This window comes from Ciconia boyciana, chromosome 6 (genome assembly GCF_034638445.1).
Source record: "Ciconia boyciana chromosome 6, ASM3463844v1, whole genome shotgun sequence".
Taxonomy (NCBI): domain Eukaryota; kingdom Metazoa; phylum Chordata; class Aves; order Ciconiiformes; family Ciconiidae; genus Ciconia; species Ciconia boyciana.
Window position 1 is genome coordinate 31,850,151 of NC_132939.1, and position 6,112 is coordinate 31,856,262.

At 45.9% G+C, this 6,112-nt stretch overlaps 1 protein-coding gene across 1 annotated transcript in view; it reads right to left on the bottom strand.

Annotated features, from left to right (window-relative positions):
* The window catches only part of RGS6 (regulator of G protein signaling 6), a 45,767-nt gene extending 40,508 nt beyond the window's left edge, over positions 1 to 5,259 (bottom strand). Inside the window, exon 1 of the mRNA XM_072864250.1 lies at positions 5,187 to 5,259. The gene's annotated coding sequence lies outside the window, so the exon portion shown is untranslated. The remainder of the gene's footprint in view (positions 1 to 5,186) is intronic.
* Positions 5,260 to 6,112: the final 853 nt, after the last annotated feature.

Genomic DNA, 6,112 nt, shown 5'->3' on the forward strand with positions numbered 1-6,112 from the left:
AGCTGTTCAGTATGCTCGCCCATTTATACCAAATGTCGCTATTTCAGAGATGGGTCCCATATAAATACTAATCACTGGGTTTTGTATGCTGCTTTTGAACTTAGGAAGCACGCTGTACCTCTGGTTGCACGAGTGTCCGTATCTGTGTAAACAAAACCATATGGGAATCTGATCACAGATTTAGTGAAAGCCTATTAAAATTAACAACTCTGATATTTGACTCGTGCACGTTCTTGTCCCTGACACCAGGTCCTGAAGCAAAATTAACAGCAAATCTATTAATAAATTCTTTCACAAGAGGGAGTAATGACCCAGACCCGCAGCTGCACTGCGAGATGTTGATAGACACTTGTGGTGTTGGGAGAGTGACAGAAGATAACCTTCCAAGGAGAGAGAAAATGCCACGGGCTCCTGTAGTCATGGTAGGGAAAGAAGATGAGCAGCTGAGGGAACTAGCTCAGGGAACAAAACCAGGCGGAGGGCAACACGCCAGAGTCGCGGAGCTGCTTGTGTGCTGTAACTAGGAATTGAATGGGAATTTCTAGCAACCAAGTGCTAACACACTTTGAAATAGCTTACAAAGTAATGGGCTTCAAATTCACAATTTAACCATCAGCACTGCAGTGTAAATGTGATCTTTGTCTCCAATGTGTATTTTACATGTAACACACACACACACACACAATCTCTCCTGCCTACATTTTAAACATAGACGGTTATGAAAGATGAAGGACGGAAATCCAAATGCCTTGTGTACTTTCACCCTGTTAATAGCTCCTTCTTCTGAACTATTTGGAGGGACTTTTGCCTTCTCATCAAATTGGCCAGGCTACCAAAGTGCGCGTATCCTCTATGATGTGGACCTGTAGAGGGAGATTTTCACTAGGCAGGAATCAATAAATGATCAGACACGACAGCGCAGAGCTCTATGGGGCTAATTTACCCAGGTAACAAAGATAAATTAGATCATAAGATCTCAGAGATATCACGGACAGACTGCTTTTGTTACAATGCTGCCCATCGAAAAATAGTTCAGGTAGCTTTACAAGGCGTGAAAGCAAGTAGCAGAAGACATACCCAAAGACAGGCTTATGGCTTGCAGTACCCTCCCATCAACAACACTTAAAAGCAGGCAGCCAGCGCTGAGGAGCAGAAGGATGCCACTAGCTGAGAGTCCTGGATTTAAAATGATTGCTCTACAGTGGTATTAGTAAGGCTGAGTTAGCAAACCTCTTAATGGACGCACAGTTAATCCCAGTGAAAGAGGTCTGCCAGCACAGCTTAAACCAGGTCCTCAACTGGAAAAAAAGCGGTACCAGCAAAAGGTCTTTTTCCAGTTGACCTGCGTTTGGTGCCATGCCAGCCTCAGCCTTGCTCTCACTCTGCTTCGACAGGGCTGTGTCACATCGGTGCCGGCCCAGCCCTCGCACCCGACGCTCAGCACTTTGACTGCTTACACACCGACATCGGCTCACACTGAGACGCCAAGCAGCAGTCTTGCCACAGGAGCAGCCACAATGACTTATTTGTGCTAAACATTCCTCACCTGCCTTGGAAAACCTGAGCTGCTATCAGGTCTGTGCTATGTGCACCCTCCAGAATTCAGAATATACCATAACCCCAGTGCAACCCCCCCTGCTGTTGTGTCCCTTGACTAGACTTTGACCTGCTCTAACTTAGAGACATACTCTAAGACCTGTACCCAAATCTTGTCCTCTCCTCAAATGCAACCCCAAACAAATGGCTGTTACTACAAATACAGGAGGAAACTGCAAACCCAAAAAGTTAACATTTCCACACTTTGTGTCATTCAAACCTGTACCCGTTCCTCCTACAACACCCACAGAAGACAAGCACGTTGCCTTGAGAGCCATTATAAAAGTATACAAGAGGCAGGAAAATTATACCTTGAAGTCCCAGCCTCCCAGCAGCAAGAGTAACAGCATTTTGTAGTAGCATCAGAAGTTACCTCCTTTTACAAATAGCTACGTACCGCAGATGTCTCAAGATGTACCTTTACACCTACAACTGATCATAAATTTACAGTTGCTTTTCAGGCTGCTCTGCCTTTGCATTACTCAGACTACTGAAGTGGCTCATGTAGCTTAGCAGTTTGGCGCTCTGCCATATAGTAGTGTTTAGACACTGTTCCTCACGCTGTCAAAATGATTCAGCAACAAAACAGCAAGGGAAGCAACTCCGAGCACTGCTGGAATTGGGGCTTTTGAAGATTCCCATGTCAGATCTCGTTAGGGCTGAAACATTTTTACTGCTATGCAATTCATGCACACAGTCTTTAAATCAAAGGCAATCTTCCCATCATTTCAATCATATATTAGCATTTTTAATAGCAAATTTTCTTCTCCAGGAAAGAGGAAGATCGATAAAACGTAGAAACAGCCGGTGTATTTCAGCATGTGACTATCAGGTCAATTCACACTGTGTCCTCATCCACAAAGCGGGTTTCAAAGGCTGTCACATCAAGGTCCTCCTTGCCCTCACCAGTGTTATAACAGTTCCCCTGCAAAGGTGTAAATGTCACTGACTGGTACAAGACAGTAAAGTGCTCTGAAAGCTGCAGCATTTTAATGATTTTGGCACAATATTTACTAGGAGATCCGACCCTGCAGTCCTCACCTATGCCGGGTTCCTATGAATTTCCACAGTAATTCTGTTTGCAGAAGCACTCGATTTCTAAACCTCCTGAAGAGCTCCGGCCACAACAGATCTCTCTTTCACAAGATCACACACTTCCTGTTAATTGAGGCAACATTATTGTCTGTGCTCTCTATTACAGACAAGGATAATTAGCATCACCAAATTCTCTAAGACACCAACTTCATCCTGACACGTTGCTACTCTTCTCCCTCTCATTCTTCAGGAAAGGCTGAGAACCACATGCAGTGTTTGCAGTGATGCAGTAACACTCACATTACCTGGAAAACGAAATAACCTGGCATCTGTAGCTCTTTGCCCTCCAGGAGTTCCTTGTCCTGAAAATGAAATAATTTGTATTGTACAGCTTTTTTTCCCCCTTTCCCTACTAGGCCTTTCAATCACGTATAACGCAGGGTGCACTGGAGCGCAGTTGGCCTCACTGGATCTCCATACCGGTGCAGCAGTCAATCAGGGACAATTCTCCAGTGGGATTAAGGTTGCACATGTAATTTATTTTAGCCAAGGGTAATGCCAGATGAATTATGATCATATAGCAATTGCCGACAATTTACTTACTGCCATGCTAAACAGAGATAGTACTGGCACTAACACAAGAGGCAGTATTTTACACAGGGCTCCTTAAACCATGTGTTAACAGTGCTTATACTGGCAAGGAGCTGCTGATTTTGCTGGCAACAGCTCATTCCCACATTTCAAATTTGGGCAGAGATATATATCAGTGAGAATTTGAAATGTGCAGAACAATTTAATGATAATACCAAAACAATCAACAAGCATAAATCTGTTAGTATTCATAATTAAGTAACAAGTTCAAAATAGCTAAATTACTTGTTCTTTTCTACGTTTGAAGGATTTCACAGGGCTGCGCATAATAATAGAAGCGGTAAAAACAACAATCAACTTCTCTTAAATACCTACATTTTAAAATTGCATTTCCTGTCTGGTAAATCCTTCAAGTTTATTTTACCAAATAAATTCTGAAAGTAAGAAGCATTTTGAAAAGCTGAAGGCTGTGGTAAACAAATACCATTAAGTTTAAATAATTCAATCTACTGTCAAAAATTGTGTAGCTTAGAACTGCAAAATAACTGTCTATATGAATTTTAGAAGGCATTTTTGTTTCCATACTAAGACAGAAGGAATCGAGTAAAATATTTTCCTTTCTTTCTTTATCGTTTTTTCCCCTCCAAGAATTTGAAGACCACCATTTTATTTAACTCCTTTCCATGTAAGTATGGGTTTGGACTTGGAAAAGCTGACGGGCTGCTCCAAAGCAGCGATGATTTTAGATAGCAACAGGCCCCGAACATGGGATGGGCTCAGGGCAGACATGGCTGCGTATTTGGCTGTTACCTAAGCAGGAGCACAAAGCACAGCCTTCATAAAGCCGTGCAGCAAGGATCAGCCTTGTTCAATGCAGCTCCTCAGAGAGCTTCGTGGTGCAACACCCGTCAGCAGTGGGACAAACCAGCCAGTGCTGCTGCTTTCTTATTTCCATCCAATGCCTCAGTCTGAGGCCCAGCAGCTTCACTCGCTTCCTTCTGGAAACCTTACAAGGGCGAGGGTAAGTTGTCAACTGTCACTGTTGACTCTTGACAAAACCCAGTCTGGTACGGCTCTCTAGAAATTGTGTGTTATATATCTATTATATCTATTTTACATATATATTATATCTATTCTATATAATAGATGTGCAAACCAGGCACATCAGCCACTTTGTGCACTCTGAACTCAGCCGTGTCCTGGTGAGCACGGCAGGAACAGCCTCAGACCTCACGACGTTCCTCAGCAGGCACAGTTTGCCTGGGCAAATTTGCACAAAACAGCCTTATAATGCAGCAAAACGCATTCTAGTGCTTTTAGTTTCCAAATAGGTAAAACTCAAAATCCTCTCCGTGTAAAGCAAAAGCGTTTTTTTAAAGTCTGCAACACTATGTTCTGTAAGGTCTTGAGAAGTATTTTAATTTCTCAGAAGTTTAGGGTGAGAAGTCTTAAGAGATCTTCAGAGAACAGAGTTTCAACAAGTGATCAGAGAAACGAGAACTATGTAAATACTTTAACAAAAAACCTTCCTGAAATTATTAAAATTTTCAAAAAGAAAAAAGAAGGGGCAAATAAATTTCACTTGTCCTCACAAGACTTTTGTATTTGCTTCCCTGTAATAACAACTGTTTCACATGTGTATTGTAATATCCTCTGGGTCCCACCAGCAAGCGCTGTGCAAATAGAGTTAGTCCTGCCTCTGTATTTCATCATGGCAGCAAGCTGACTGACAGGGACGTCAGAGCCAGTTACGTTTCAACGAGCAGTGACGGAAAGCAAATGCTGGTTTTGTAGATGTGAGCAGATCTGCTGGAAACCTACTTTAAAAAGCCCCGAGCACCGACCACAGAACAGAGACCACACAGATTTTACGGTAAATCAACGCTTATTAAAATCAAAAGAAGTTCTCCTAAGATTGCAAACATTCTTCAAATACTTTCAGATCACATTCTCATTTAAAATACCTATTGCTCCTTCCCTCGTTTCACCTTTTGCCCATTCTCCCTCCTCCTTGCCCCAAACCTCCGGGTCGCAGCTGGGAGGTGGGGCTCACCGAGCATCAGCCCTGACACGGCCTCTGACGGGAAACAACGCTGGGGCTGCCCGCCAGACAGCTGGGGCGTGTCTGGGTTGCGGCAGGGGTTCGGCGGGCGGGCAGGCAGCAGGCGGGCGGGGGGCGGGCGGGCAGGCAGGCGGCAGGCAGGCAGGCAGGCGGCAGGCAGGCAGGCAGGCGGCAGGCAGGCGACAGGCAGGCAGGCAGGCGGCAGGCAGCCGCCCCGCGCGGCCGGGAGGTGGTGGTGTTGCCCACGGAATAGGAAGCAGCACCGCGGCGGCTCGTCCGGCTCCCCGCTCCCCTGCCCGGCCGGGGACGGGCGGCACCACCGCGGGCTCGGCGGCCCCTCGGCAGCCGCGGTCGCCGGCCCTCCTCTGGGTACAGCCCAGCGTCGCTCCCAGGCTCAGAGGCCCGGACCCGAAACCGCCCGACGCCCGCTTACCGGCCGCCGCAAGAGGAAGGCAAGGCCGGTGGCGAATCAGCTGGAGCCCGCACCTCTTGTTTTGAAAGCACCGCTCACGATCTTAAGATGTAACTGATTTTGGAGGTAACAACAGAAAACACAGACTCCAGGCGGAGAGGAGCAGGCACCGTCCTCTCCCCGCCCCGGGAGAAACACGGGAGAGAGAGACACAACGTCTCCGCTGAAGTCACTCACAGAGTACAAGCGAAGCGAGACGAAAAGGTCCCAAGAAATCAACACGCAGAATTACAATGTCACGGTAAAATACAACAGGTCACACCATCGGGTTGTATATGAGAAGAGGCATGGAAAGGCAGAGGGAGGAAAGGCCTTGTTTGTCTTCTGTTTATTTTTCACTTTCACCTCAGGACCAT